Raw genomic sequence first — 16,018 nt, 5'->3', positions numbered from 1 at the left:
ACTTTATCATTCTTTCATTTTTCTTATCAGTTTCCAGTTATTGTTGATTTAATCTAAACTTTTAGATTGAGTTATTATTAGGTTATTCTTTTCTTGTCATGCATTGCTTTAAAGATTATTTTTGATGTTCAAAATATTTCACCACCCAAGAAATAATTATTGATATTCAAATGCCTATATTGATCAAAATTATTTTTTTAAATATGACTTTCTTATCCTTGAGTTTATTATTTTTAACTGCAAATTTCAATTATCTTCCCCAGATGTGTGTTCAACTAATTCCTTTTTTTCAGGAAATATACATTAATGACTCCCGAGCCCCTGAAGATAGGAAATATCTCTCCTTTGCCCACATTCTATATGCCAAACATATTGTGGGTATAGAATTCTTGTATTTCAGAATCATTGCTGTTAGTATTTGGGAAACATATGAATCCAGCCCCATCTTAGTTCCTTTTTTACCCAACTTGTTGCAATTAGCTACTATGCTTTTAAGTTTGTTTCTTTATCTTCGATTTTAAAGAATTTCAGCAAGCTATTTCTAGGTGTTGGTATATTTCCATGAAATTTGTCTGATAATTGGTGAACTGTCTCAATGAAAAACTTGTTTTTCTTTTTAAGAATTTATTTATTTATTTGAGAGAGAGAAAGGAAGAGCATACAAGCAGGGGAGAGGGGCAAAAGGAGAAGGAGAAACAGACTCCCTGCTGAGCAGGGAGCCAGCAGCATCCCCAGGACTCAGGGTTGGATCCCAGGACCCTGAGATCATTACCTGAGTCAAAGGCAGATGCTTAACTGACTGAGCCACCCAGACACCCCCAAAACTTGGGTTTTTCTTTAGTTTGACACAGTTTCTTCTTTTACTTCTTTACTTATTCTTTCTGGGTTGTTTTTTTTTTTTCTGTTTCTTACTGATTTCCATTCTATCGTATGTAGATTTTCCCCCTAAATCTGTGTTCAATTTTCTTTTGTTCACTCTCTCAAGAATTCCATTTTTTATCCTTGTAGGTTCTTGGAGAAATTTTCAAAGTTTCAAACATCATTATTTAGTTCTCAAAGTATTTAATCAATTTTTTCACTGCCTCCTTTTAGTTAAGCATTTTTTAAAATTCCCATACAATCTTTCATGAGTTCAGAATATTTCCTTTTCACAACATCTTGCTCAATGTTTATAGCTGTGACAACTTCTTGAATCATGTTAGTTAACAGAAATAAGAACATTGCTAAATTTTTCTTCATCTGCTTACAGAAAGGCGATCTTAACCTTTTGAATACAATATCATTTTGATGTGTTTAGTGGTATTCCCTATTTACATGCCTTCATAGATAAAGAAAATTGTATCTTCCCTTTGCTAGAGTAGAAGAAGCTGAAAAGGTAGAACTTCCTCCATTTCTTCAGAATAAAACATTAGATCTTCTGATTTGTGCTTCTTGTGACTTCTTATCCCAAGTCTGCCATTCTTCTGAATTAGAAGCCCATCAATATATTTCACCCGTCTCCACTAATCTCTATTTTTCAAGCAGAGAACACTTGCTCTTTATATGAGGAGAAGCTTTAGGTCATTATTCTATCTTTTACTTAATCTGCCATTTTTGGAATTTATGTAGTCCAAAAATTTTTTTTTGACGTTTGTAGAAGATGAATCTCACAGTTTCTAATTTTCACAGGTTTTTACATGACCTTGACCATTTCTATTGGAATCTGGTGATGAGGGAATTGAATATCTCTGCTAATCCCACCATCTTTCCAAAACCTTTCTTTCCAATATTTTTTCTTTTCTCTTCCCATTATATTTTCTGTCAGTGTCTTCACTCTATCTCCTATAATTTCTGGAAAACATGCATTTTCTTATGCTGTTACCGTCTCCTGGAAGATCTTTCTTGGGACCTCTTCTCAATCCATCTCTTCCTGCTAAAATAACCAAGACTCAACAACTTGTCAGTGAGGAGCATAATAAAAGTGTTTACACAAGAGACAATATACAACTCTCTCTTCTATGTGCTCTTGTGCTATTTGTTAATACACACTAGAGTCTACCATGAATGATACCTATCCGTGGTTATACTTTATTCCCCGCTACAAATACTTAATTTTTGAGAGTAGGGATAATGCTGTGCTCCTGTTATTTCCTCTTTGGACACAAACAGAAACTGTCACATAGAAGAGGTTCCATAAAGAAGTATGTTAAATTTAGTTTAAGTTCAGCTATTATTTGTTATATACTACATATCGGTAATGTGTTATTTCTGTTCCCTACAATGAGCATGAGTGGTAAGTATTATTGTCCCTTTTTATAGAAGAGGTATCTGAGGCACATACAAGATTAATAACTTTCAGGTTATACAGTTAGTGACTGAAATTACATTCACACCCAAGTCTAACTCCAATGACCATGTGATTTTCTGACACACCATTCTGATTCAATTAAATTTTAATTAAGTTTAGATGACTTCACCAGGCATAAAACTTGCAGAAGGAATATAATTGGGTTAGATATGTAACAACATTCCTCCCTCACTAAGCCTATTTTGTGTCCTCTCTCTTTGATCACTATTGAGAAATAGACATCAAGGTTTCTACTGAATTGCTGCCTATTGAACCTCTGAAGCTCTTTTTGGATCTCTCTATTATTCTCCCAAATAATATGGCAATTCTCTGATTAGGATCTATATAAAGTAACTAACTAGTATACCTTAGAAATCTGAAGTAAGATTTATAGAATCTAGTTTTTTCCTCATGTCATAATTTCAATGTCATTCTACACATATTACGATCCAACTCTACTGGGCTAGATCTATTCTCTGTGGAAGCAGGAGAAAAATAATATGCAGCAGCTGTTGTTCACTGACCAGGAAAGTAGTAATTGAAAATGGTAAGAGCAGAAAAAAATCCTTTAAAGGATAAACTGGCAGCCAATGGGCCAAACCCAACCCACTGTTGTATTTTGTTTGGATTAAACAGTGTTTTAAAGCTATTTGACTTTGTGGTGAATATTTAAAAGTTTGAAATTTTACATAAAAATCCGGATTTCTGGTTTCTTTTTAAAAAATATGAAGATCTGATCACACCAGGCTTACATTCCTACATGAAACCACATACTCAGTTGGGTAGGGGCAGGGATGGCTGGTGCCTCCAACTGTGGACCGGTGAGATTGCAATATATAACACATGTGGAATAAATATAAAATATAGAAAGTTATAGCTCAAAAGAACCCTCACAAAATTAAGGCAGCTTTTCATTTTAAATAAGGAAATTGGACCAGGATAGTGATACAACTCAAGGTCACATAACTGGCTAACAATAAACTACAATAAATTCTAGATTTTTCTGGGGCACCTGGGTAGCTCAGTCAGTTGAGAATCTGACTCTTGGTTTTGGTTCAGGTCAAGATCTCAGGGTTCTAAGATTAAGCCCCACATTGGCCTCTGTGCTCAGCATGAAGCCTGCTTGGGATTCTTTCTCTCTCTCTCTCTCTCTCTGCCCCTTTCCCCACTCATGTATTTTCTCTCTCTAAAAATAAATAAATAAATAAAATTTTTTGGAAAAAATCTAGATTTTCTAACCACTCAGGCCACTGGTCTGTTTATTGACAAACTTCATAATGCAATAAGGACCTCTTATTAAATTACATTATTTAATACTTAAAAAGTGAGATGTATTTTAAAACACCTATCTGCTGTTCCCATGTTCCCTTGGTACCATCCCCTTCTCAATTTGCATTAGCGAGCACATTGACTTATGGAATGACAAATAAGTCCTTTGTGATAAGTATACCAAATTATTTGAGTGACCATCTATCAATATATTCTGAAAACAGGATACTGTACAAGATTCAGATTGTACAAACAAAAGTGTTGGACCCATATAATGTTTATTATGAATATACAATATTTTGCTCATTTATTTAACAAATATTTATTGAGTATCTATCAGGTTCAAGGAACTGTATTGAGCACTCACTGAGGATAGAAAGAGTGAACAATACAAATAAGATTTCTGCCTTTATAGTCATAAATTAGAAGTACCATCTGTAACAGAATCTTGAACACCGAATTATCTAAACATCTATTCCTTTGGATCTAAACATCTTTATAGATCACAGAGTATAGCAGATATAACACACATAATCCATGGTGAGTTTCTTAAAACTCGTTATTATTAGTGCCAAATTAGAATCGGAGTCTCAAACAAAGGCAGTAAATTAATGAATCAAGTGATAGGACAAATGCTTTGGAACTAGGTAAAAATATTAACATATAATACTCCATATTTTGAGTCAATTATTTAATTCTTTGAAGGTGAATTTTAAGTGATCCCATGATGTAAGAATATTTATATTGGAATAAAGGGTTCCCAACCACCCATCAAGTCACAAGGTAATTATCTTCTAAATGCGCATGTTGAGTCAGAGACCTGACTATGGTTGGTCGCAGATGTAAAAAATAAGCTTTTTTTTTTTTTCATTTCTCATGGAACAGTCCTCTATCTACTAGATAAAGTCTAAGTAAAATGTATTGAACACTAACTATGAATCAGACATTATGTTTATCACTGGGAAAATAAAAGATGATAAAATACTTACTTTCCTATATTAAACATTCATTAAAGAGATTAGGGGAAATGGAAAATTGCTAATGCTTAGCTGCATGTTGTTCTATTATTTTTTTCAAAAAAAATTGAAAATAAATGCAATAGGTCTCTGAAAGTAGGAAGAAAACAATGAGTTAGAGGATCCAGGGCACACTTCAAGGGTGTAATGAGTCTTGAAGAAAAGGTAGTAAATATAATCAAGAAAAAGTGGGGAATCTTGGGGAACTGTAAGATCAAACCTCACTGAAGATGGATAACCAAGGTTCTTTTTTTAAAAGTTTTTAAAAGGTGAAACAAGTTTAGCAAGAAGAAGCTAAAGAAAAATAAGAAAAGGAGGATGGGAATTTATTGACTTATATAGCTAGCTGATATTTGACTATATGCATTCACTGAAATTATGTCATCTGTCATCAGTAAAGCGTCTGCCTCAGCTTTGCCTTTCTTCACGTTGTCTTCAGAGTCATCCCCTAACTCCAGTGAACATTAGGCTCTCTTCCTTCTTGTTCCTACCCATACATGTGTTACCTGAGAGAGACATTTAAGCAATCGATTATATTTAGTCAATACCTAATTGAAAAATAATATATATGAATTTAGTAAATAAGCTCTCTTTTATTAGCCATTTGAGCCAAGAATCTTGAGGAAAGAGCCAAATAACATGTCTTTTATGTCAACTGTAGCAGCTTCCATATTACCTTTCACAAAGATGATCAATACATACTAGATACATTAAAATTATACTTAAGTGAGATGATTAGGATTTTATATTCTGAGTAGGAATTAAGAATGATAATTTATAGGGGTGTCTGGGTGGCACTGTTGGTTAAGTAGCTGACTCTTGTTTTGGGCTCAGGTGGTTACCTCAGGGTGATGATGTCAGGGTCCATCTCAGGTCCTGAGATGGAGCCCTGCCTATAGCTTGGCAGTCAGCATGTAGTCTGCTTAAAAGTCTCTTCTCCCTCTGCCTCTCCCACACTGCATGTACATATGCGTATGTGTGGGCATGCTCTCTCTCTCTCAAATAAATAAATAAATCTTAAAAAAAAAAGAATGATAATTTACAATACAGATATTGGGACAAAAAAAGGAGATAGTGACAGATTGTATAAAGCATATAAAGGTGTTTCTTGTATTTTCAAGGCTGATAGGCTAAAAACTAGGAATAATGTTAATTTGTTAAAGAACAAAATACCAACATTGGATAGGAGAATAAATTCCCAGAATATAAACACCACTTTAGACACCTTGAGCTTTAAGAGCTGATGAAATATTCAAGTTGCTAGGTCATATTAACAAATGCTAATGGGAGAGGCACCTGGGTAGCTCAGTTGGTTAAACATCCAACTCTCCATTTCAGCTCAGGTCATGGTCTTATGGTAATGAGACAGAGCCTGTGTCAGGCTCTGGGTTGGGATGTGGAGTCTGCTTAAGATTCTCTCTCCCCCTCTCCCACTATCCTTCCTACCATCTCTAAAATAAATAAATAAATCTTTAAAAACTAAAACAAAAACAAAAAATGCTTATGGGAAATACAAAGCAGATGACAGTGTAGATCTGAAGATCTAGATTTGGGATTCACTCTCTGTTAGCATAGAATTGATGATAATAATCACTAAAGTGGACAACATTTCATAGGAATGAATAACAGCAAGTTCTACTTTTGGCAATAAGACCGCTATATATTCCAGAAACTATAGACCCTGAGAAATTCTGGATAAAATAAATAGACGTTAAACTACATAGACGAATAACAAAAAAGTAAGAGAAAATCACAGGTTTAAAAAAAAAAGAGCCTAAAAGAACATGAAACTGAGTGTACACAGGTGTTAAAGTCACAGTCTGCTCAGGGGGCATCTCTGGACAGCACAACTCTAGATGTTCAGGTTTTAACAGTCATGACCTAGAAGGATGAGAAAGACTTCAGTCTGGATCACAGTAATAAGTCAAATCTGAGACTCCTACAGAAAGTTGGGTTACTTGAAGAAATATTCCCTGAATAAAAATATAAGCCAGAGAAAAAGTTCACCCCAGAGGAAGCAGTTTGCCTTAGGTCTTGGTGGAAAAGAAAACTGACTCTCCCTTGGAAATTCATAATGACAAGCCTGCCTCTCAAATGTTAGGGACTTGAACACTAGGTTAACTTTGCATTCTAGTAAACTGCAAGCAAAATTAATTTTTAAGGACTTCCAGGTTATTTGTGGCCCATGCACCTGGCAGGAGGAAACTTGGATCTCATTTAGTGGAAAAATTCCCTTAACCCACATTCCTTAGAATCTCCATAAATTAATATCAACCAAGAGGAAGAATATAATATAAAATGATCAAAAAGACAAGTAAACAGGGCACTAACAAGAGACAGAACAAAACAGCCCAAGGTTTTCAGATGATAGAATAATCAGATACAGATTAGCCTAAAATACACTTTAAAAATTTGGGGGGATAAGAAAGAATTAAAAATAAAAATGTAGAACATGGCACTTTCAAGAAATAACCAGGAATATTTGAAAAAGAACTCAGAAGAATTTTCACAAATTAATAATATACATTTTGAACTTTAAAACTCAACAGATTGCTTAAACAACAGATTGGACACAGCTGAGGAGAGATTCAGAGCACTCACAAGAGAAATCCAAGGAAACCAAAAGCAATGCAGTGCCTTTGGAATTAAAAAAAAAAAAAGTAAGAGATTTAGAGAACAGAATAAAGACACACATCTATTTGGAGTTAACAAAGGAAAAACATATAGAAACAGGAGAATTGACATTCAAGGAATTAATGGCTTTCAATTTTTCAAATTCCCTGAAAGTCATGTATCTTCAATTCTAGAAGTGCAACAATATCAATAAGAGTAAATTTAAAAAAATCTTCATTTCAGTACATGATAGTGAAGTTTTAAAACACCAATGACAAGAACAGAAACCCTAAAAATGCAGCCAGAGAGAGAGAAAAAATAATAATAATAATAAAATAAAACAACCACCACAAATGGGTAACAGACTGTCAGCAGATTCTCAACAGCAATATGGAAAACAACAACAGAATCACATGTCCAAAAGGTTATCTATAATTATATTCCTGCTTAAAATTTAATTCAAAAGCAAGAGTGAGAAAGGATATTCATAGGAAAAAATATATATAATAAAAGACAGAAAACATTTACCACCAGCAACCCCTGCCTAAAAGAAGATCTAAATAATGTACTTTAAGAAAAAAGAAACTCATCTCATGAGGTAAGCCTAACATTCAGGAAGGGCTAATAAGCAGATAAATTGGCAAATATGTAAGTAAATATAAATGAACAATGTCTGTGTATGAAATGATAGTAATTTGAAAAAGAACTAGATTCTTATACCAAAATAACATGTTGGAATATGTGTGAGAAATTTATTGAGAAAATTACAGATCTTCATTGTAAAACATTAAAGAATACCTAAGTAAATGGAAAGATATACCATGTTCATAGAAAGGTGAAAAAATCATGTAAATACAAATTATCCCACAAAATTATCTATAAATTCAACAAAATTCCAACTAAAGTGCTAAAAATGTTCTTTCTTGGAACTTAGAAAACTGATTCTAAAATTTTTGATGAAAGAATAAAGTGCCAAAATAACCAAGATGTTCCTTAGAAAGAAAAGTATGCATGAGGAAATTAGGGAGAGGAACTTATAATAACAAAGCTTATTATGAAACTTTAGGGTTAGTTTGAATTCATATGAAACTGACATTTTAATAGGTCAAAACCAAATATTGGTAACTGCTAATGGATCGACCTAATAATAAAGATGTAGCTTACAGAAAGTCAAATAGATAAGGTAAATCCAGAACAGAGAGCATACAGACAGACCCATGCATGCATAGAAACTTGCCAGGACTGGCATTATAAATCATTGGGAGAAAAGGAATCAAAGATGCTGCAATAATTAATTACCTGATAGGAAAGTAAAGTTAAATTATATTTCTTGCCTGATGCCATAAATAAAATTAGTTCCAGGTGGACAAACTGCTAGAAGAAAATATAGTAGAATGTCCTTACAAATGTTTCCCCCTTCTACAATCTAGAGTTTTCAGATGGGCACAGCTGTCCAGAATGAAGACTATATTTTCCAACCATCTTTGCAGGTCAGATTGTCTTATGGCAGGAGTTCCAGCCAAAGGGATGTAAGTGGAAATGTCCATAAAGCAGTTTCTAAGAATCTCCTGTTTAAAAGCTGGTGGAAAAATAAATAAATAAATAAAAGCTGGTGGACACCTGCTTTGCCTTTATTTCTCTTCCTTTTTCTACTCTCCCACCTAGGAAAGGGGTATATAAGGACTGTACAGCCTCATGGGGATGGAGCAGAAAGCGGGAAGGAGTCTAGATCCCTAAGGACTTTATGGAACAGAGCTTCCATACCTGCTGCAGATTGCCTACCTCAGAAATCTTACATGAGAGAGAAAAATAAGCCTTCTGTTTTAAGTAATTGTTATTTTAGGTCTCTCCTTCTCACAGTCAGGCCTAAGGCTAAGTAGTATAATTGGTGACCACATTTTCTCCCTCCTTATTACAGAAAGACTACAAAAGGGGAAAACAGAATATATAGGAATAATTCATGTGGAAACATCTGCTTTTAATGGATTAGATGAGAATAAGGAACAGTAAGACAGAGAAGCTATCGAAGTTCCAAACGGCAAATGCTGTGACATACAGAAAGTGAGGACTAAAAAAAAAGTTGCCTCTGGATTTGTCTAGATTAGGAGGTCACTGGTGACTTTAGAGGACTGTTTCCAAAGAGTGACTAAGAAGCAACACAGCACTCAAAGGATTATTGCCACTTGCACATTATTTGAAGGGCTTCCAGCCCCACACAAAACCAGCATGCAAACACGTTTGGTGTTTCTGGGAGATGGGTGTAACTAGATGTACCTGAATCATCAAGAAACAGAAATAGCTCTTAACCTGGATGATTTCTTGATGTCTTTTCCACAGTCATGGCACACCCATTAAAAACATGGTTTGTCCACTCCATCCAGTCACTAGAATGGTGAATGACAATTCTGTTGGGGTTCAACCTTTCTTTTTCAGTATATGAGGGGATTCTTTTTTTCTCTAGGGCTTAGAAGGTAACTGGGTTTTGTGTGCCATTAAATAAAACACATATGTTACTATTAATGATATATTTATAGATGTGTGTGTTAAGTGTTTACCTGTAATAGAAAATGATAAATCTTCTAAAGATGTAACTAAAATGGTTAGATATAGGTATATCCTTCAGCAATCTCTGTATAGAAGCCCTGAGCACCAGGAGGGGATACAGGCCAGAACTTTTAACTTTGCAAAATAGAAGCAGGCATTCCTTAATATACCAGAAGGGGAGACTTTCAAAAAATCTGCAAAAACTAAGAACACATGCCAAAAGAAATTTTTCCATAAGAAATAGTGGTAAAGAATGAATTCAGGGGATTTCAGCATATGAAGAGCCTATATATAATTACAAATCCTCAACATGTAATAGGGAACACACTCACATGGGTAGAGTCAGTAGCGGAGTGAGTTGACAGACTGTTGGGTTTCATGAAGGAGATTGTTGCTATTACAAAAGCAGGGGAGGTTTGTCTCCCCTCCCCCATCACTATAGGGAATGAGGGATTAGATGTCCCTAGTACCAACAAAGGGTGAGAATTCCTAAAATTCCCCTTACTGTGTTATCATTTTAAAGGAAATTTCCTAGTCAAGCATATCCAAGGCTGTACTCTTATTAGAATTGGTAAAGCACCTAAACCTTAAACAGTTAAGGAAACAAAGGTAACCCAGGTGTAGATGAATAGAAACACAAAAGGCAATGAAAATGTGGTGGGGCCACCTGACTAAGTAGGGTTGCCTGATGAATCTGTCTTGAAGCAATGTGTTGGCCACTTAACCACCTATCCTATGGGAGTGGCATATGAGGATCCCTAGGCCTGTGCTCTGTGCACATGCTAATAAATTGTTTAAATTGCCTTCTATGTGCTGTCTAAAACACCTGAATCAAGATTTTTGCCTGAATGGCATGAACTGTATCAATTATACAATCTACTCCATCCTAACCCATCTCCATACCCACTGCAGTTAGGCTAAAGTCTTTATCTTTTTCTGAGGGAGAGGGAAAATATAAACAGGGTGGCAAAGCTAAGGAAGAAATAGAAGTTAAACTCCTTTTTCTGAAGCAGGAGTGGTAATGGATGGGTTTCTGGATCCCTACCATTCTCTCCTGTCCAATCTCCCTGGCTTACAATGGCCACCGTTTATCAAGAGATACCTGGAATCTTCGCCACTGCTCTCATAGACGTAGGTAGCTGCAAGACCCAGAATTATTCCCCCTGGACATTTAAGCTACAAGTATCAGCATGTGTTCCAGGAGGAGCCCAAATTTAGCAAGTCTCCAGCAGATCTTGGCTCATGTAGGTAGATCCCTTGAATTCCCAGTGTCTAGGTGTGCCAACTCACCCAGGACATCGCATTAACTTTGCAACAAAGGACCTTGCACTTCCCTCCCCCCCATTAAAAGTCACCAGTTTTTACACTGGCGTGTGTTGGGGGTTTATTATCTGCCTCTTAATCCTGTGTACTTTTTGTCTCTTTATGCAAATCTAACCAACAGCAGTTGTCTAAGATGACTAAGCCACAGTGAATCCTTACCCATGTGAAAATTGGAAAAGGATTGTGAATACCTTTGCAAAATTCCCCAATAAAAGACATTATACTAAGGAATTTTATTACAAATTTTCCTGGAATGTCTTTAAGAGCTCGATGCTGGCTTATTTTTTAAGTGCCCTTTTCTTTTCTTTTCTTTTCTTCCCCCCTCCAATTTCTTCTGAAGGTCCTTCTAGATGGAGTGAAATGGCAACACTTCAAAGTTTTAAGCCTCAATACATTTGGAGGTTGTATCTGGTACATTAGATTTCATGTTTAGATTTTTCATTTATCAACAAGACTGTAAACACAGTGTGGGAAACCATATTTCATACCGTTTGTATATATGCCCACCAAATGTGGTGTTTTGATCAATAGTGCTTTATTTATGACTTAGTAGGTGCTTAAAAAATTCATTGGTGGTTGTATTTTAGATATTTAAATGTCTATTCACCAAGAGAGGGAGAAATACAAAGAAAGAAAAAAACACAGCTTCTATCCTCGGTTTTCTCAACTTTCACTGAAGTGGACTGAATTCTCCCTTCCAAAGATGATGGCCATTTTAATGTCTTATTTTTTGACAGATTTGACTTTCTCAATCACATCTCATGGACACTTTGTAAATACAGATTTACTTACTTAATTAAAGACAGCCCATCTTTCTCTCTTTCTCAATCTTACCCATTCTCTGAGTTCAACTCCTTTTAGATTCCACAAAGCCTCCTCTGAGAGCCCTACCCAGAGTCCTTTCCTTCTTTCCTCTGAACTTGTTCTTATTGATTGTACATATCCAATCATTTATTTAACCCTCATTATTAGGAAGGTTAAAGAAATTGCCACTGAGTTAACTTCTGATACCCTTGGACATTCCCAACATTCTTGTTCTCCTTTTTTTGGTAACAGACCCTGCTACCATGGCAACAGAGTAGGGATGTAATGCAATTCTACCTGAAGCATCTTATAGTTAAAATGTAAGTAATGTACAGCACAGTAACTATCATTAATACTGTATTATATATTGGAAAGTTGCTAAGATAGTAAGCCATAAAGTTTGTTATTCATTCGTAAGTCATAAAGTTCGTTAGCCTAAATAAAGAGGTAAACTGAGTCAAACTCAAAATTGCCCAAAAGATGTATTTGTTCAGGAATAGCAGAGAAATTGCAATTTGGGAAAAGCAAACTGTAGCAAGCTACAGGCAAGTCCTCTGAAGGTTTGGGTTAGCTGTGTTTATGGGCATGGATATAATAGGGGAGAGCTGCGTTCAGTCTGTTAAAATAAAACACAAATGAAGACCAATTTTGAAAATTCCCTAAGAAGACAAAACCAGTCCAGTCATACAAACAAAGCTTGATTCAACTCATCTTGCAAGACCAATCTGATCTGGGTCATTTCTTGTTCATGCATCTGGAAACCATAATCAAAACTTCCCAATGCTGATTTGAGGCAACCCCTGACCTACTCTGTATCATTTAAGAAAATTCCAGTATTATCACTTTTCTGTAAATCACGACTTTATGGGAAATCATCTCTCATTCCTTAAATTTTGTTTTTCTGAGGGCACATGTCTGAATTTTCCCATTTTATATCTTCCAGTTCCAATGTAGGTTGAAGTTCTTTCAAACTACATATGGTGACAAGTGTTAACTAGACTTCTCGTGGTGATCATTTCACAATATATACAAATATAAATTGTTCCATTGTAACTAATAATGATGTTACATGTCAATTATAGCTCAATAAAAGAAAAAAAAGAATGTAAGTAAGGAACTTCCCCCAGCTAGATCACCCAACATGAGAAGCTGATCTGAGAGAAAAATCAGACACCCAAAAAGAGAAGACACAAGGCTTAGCAAGCATTGAAGGTTTTAAAAGTCCCTGGATCCATCCAGTTCTCCTTGAGCTAAGTTTGATCCCAATCATTTCTAGGGTTTGGTTATTTTGGCCAGTAAATTCTTTTTTTCTTTTTTTCTTGTCGACTAATTTGAATTTGTCACTTGCAGAGCCTTGACAAATCCATGACAGGCTCCTGAAAGGAGTCATATCCTTGTGAATTTTGTTTCATGGCTTTAACACATCCTATTGCACCCAGCACAGATTATGCCCTGCAAAGAATAGTATCTCAATCAACAGTTGCCAAAGTCACGATTCCTTAAATTTCCATTAAAATTCTAGCATATTATATAAGCTACCACAAATATTAATATAATTATTATATGCAGGAAATTATGAGCAAGTTCAGAGTCTCAAGATACAGTACTACATTAGTTGAGTTACCTGTTTTCAGGAACAAAATGCACATATTTAACCATGTTGCTAATACATCTCTTCTCATTAGCAGACCACTGCCTACATAAAACCATTCATATCCTTTATACCTTCTCAAAATGCAAAGTACTTGATATAAACATGTTCAAAACTTTTTTAATTTCACATTAATACACTGCCAAGCATATTTTATAAAATATATCTCTCTCTGTGTGTGTGTGTGTGTGTGTGTGTGTGTGTATGGCTTTAACCAATTCCTAGAAAGTTTATATATTGCACTTAAAAAACCTGGGGGCATAGAGTGGGGAGGAGCAAGATAGCAGAGGAATAGGAGACCTAAATATCATCGTGTCCCAGGAGTTCAGTTAGATAGGTATCAAATCATTCTGAACACCTACAAACTCAACAGGAGATTGAAAAGAAAAAGAGCAGCAATTCTAGGAACAGAAAAACGACCACTTTCTGGAAGGTAGGATGTGTGGAGAAGTGAATCCAAAGCAATGGGAAGACAGGCCATGGGGCGGGGGGGGGGGGGGGGGGCAGTGTAGAGGGGGGTGGAATGGGCAGGGTCCTGGCAAGTGACCGAGCAGTGGAGCACAAAATCAGAAATTTTAAAAGTCTGCTCCACTGAGAAACGTCACTTCAGAGGCTAAGAAGTTGGGGGGAGGGGGGTAGCCCTCACAGGGACAGTGTGGTCTCAGGACCTGTGGGGTCAAAGAAAGACCAGGGGTGCCTGACTGTGGCAGAGCCCCCAAGTATCAGGGCAGAGAAGCCAGCCACAGAGACGGAGCTGAGGAGGGGGCTCTCATCTCAGGGTTACCTTAAACCATGATTTGAGGCACAGTCGGACCACTACTTCTCAGGCAGGAACCCCACAAGTGGCAAATCTGGAGAGACTCACCTTCCTCCTCTGAGTAGAGTGGAGTGGAAGCACGCTACAGGAATCAGCTGGGTTTGGAGACTCCAAATGGGACCATGCACCAGAGACAGAAACACTCGGTCACAGGCCAGGTAAGCTCAGAGTGTGGCTAGACACCAGGGAGATGGGAGTGATTGACACTTTTTCTCTGAGGGTGCACTGAGGAGTGGGGCCCCAAGCTCTCAACTCCTCTGGCGCCAGAGATTGGGAGGCCGCCATTTTCATTCCTGGCCTCAAAGCTCTATGGAAAGCATTCAGGGAACAAAAGGTACTGAGAACAAAACTGAGCAGATTGCTTAGCCTGGCCTCTGGCAAGGGCGGTGCAATTCCACCTTGGGCAAAGATATTTGAGAATCACCACAACAGGCACCTCCCCCAGAAAATTAGCAAAAATATCCAGCCAATACAAACTTCACTGATCAAATTTTATTTTTTTCTTATTCTATTTCTTTTAACTTTTCCTCTTTCCTATAACCTATAACTACTAAGGAAATTGAAGGAGTCATCAAAAATCTCTCAACAAACAAGAGCCCAGGACCAGATGGCTTCCCAGGGGAATTCTACCAAACATTTAAAGAAGAATTAATCCAGGGGCGCCTGGGTGGCTCAGTGGGTTAAAGCCTCTGCCTTCAGCTCAGGTCATGGTCCCGGGATCCTGGGATCGAGCCCTGCATCAGGCTCTCTGCGCCATGGGGAGCCTGCTTTCTCCTCTCTCTCTGCCTGCCTCTCTGCCTACTTGTGATCTCTGTCTGTCAAATAAATAAATAAATAATCTTTAAAAAAAATAAAGAAGAATTAATCCTTATTCTCCTGAGACTGTTCCAAAAATAGGAATGGAAGGAAAACTTCCAAACTCATTTTATGAGGCCAAAATTACCTTGATCCCAAAACCAGACAAAGACTCCATCAAAAAGGAGAATTACAGACCAATATCCCTGATGAACATGGATGCAAAAATTCTCACCAAAATACTCGCCAATAGGAGCCAACTATTAAAAGGATTATTCACCATGACCAAGTGGGATTTATTCCTGGACTGCAAGGTTGGTTACACCTGCAAATCAATCAATGTGATATAATACATTAATAAAAGAAAGAACAAGAACCATATGATACTCTCAATAGATGCTAAAAAAGCATTTGACAAAGTACAGCACCATTTCTTGATCAAAACTCTTCACAGTACAGGGATAGATCATACATACCTCAATATCATAAAAGCCATCTATGAAAGTACTAGAAGTCCTAGCCTCAGTAGTCAGACAACAAAAAGAAATAAATGGCATCTGAATCAGCAAAGAACTCGGAGTTCCACTCTTTGCAGATGATATGATACTTAATGTGGAAAATCCAAAGACTCCACTCCAAAACTGCTAGAACTCATACAGGAATTCAGTAAAGTTTCAGGATATAAAATCAATGCACAGAAATCAGTTGCATTTCTGTATATTAATAACAAGAAAGAAGAAAGAGAAATTAAGGAGTCAATTCCATTTACAACTGCACCCAAAACCATACAATACTGAGGAATAAACCTAACCAAAGAGGCAAAGAATCTGTACTCAGCAAACTATAAAGTACTCATGAAA

The sequence above is a fragment of the Meles meles genome, chromosome 6 (genome assembly GCF_922984935.1).
Source record: "Meles meles chromosome 6, mMelMel3.1 paternal haplotype, whole genome shotgun sequence".
Classification (NCBI taxonomy): Eukaryota; Metazoa; Chordata; class Mammalia; order Carnivora; family Mustelidae; genus Meles; species Meles meles.
The sequence above is the reverse complement of the archived record's forward strand: the minus strand, read 5'-3'. Positions refer to the sequence as shown.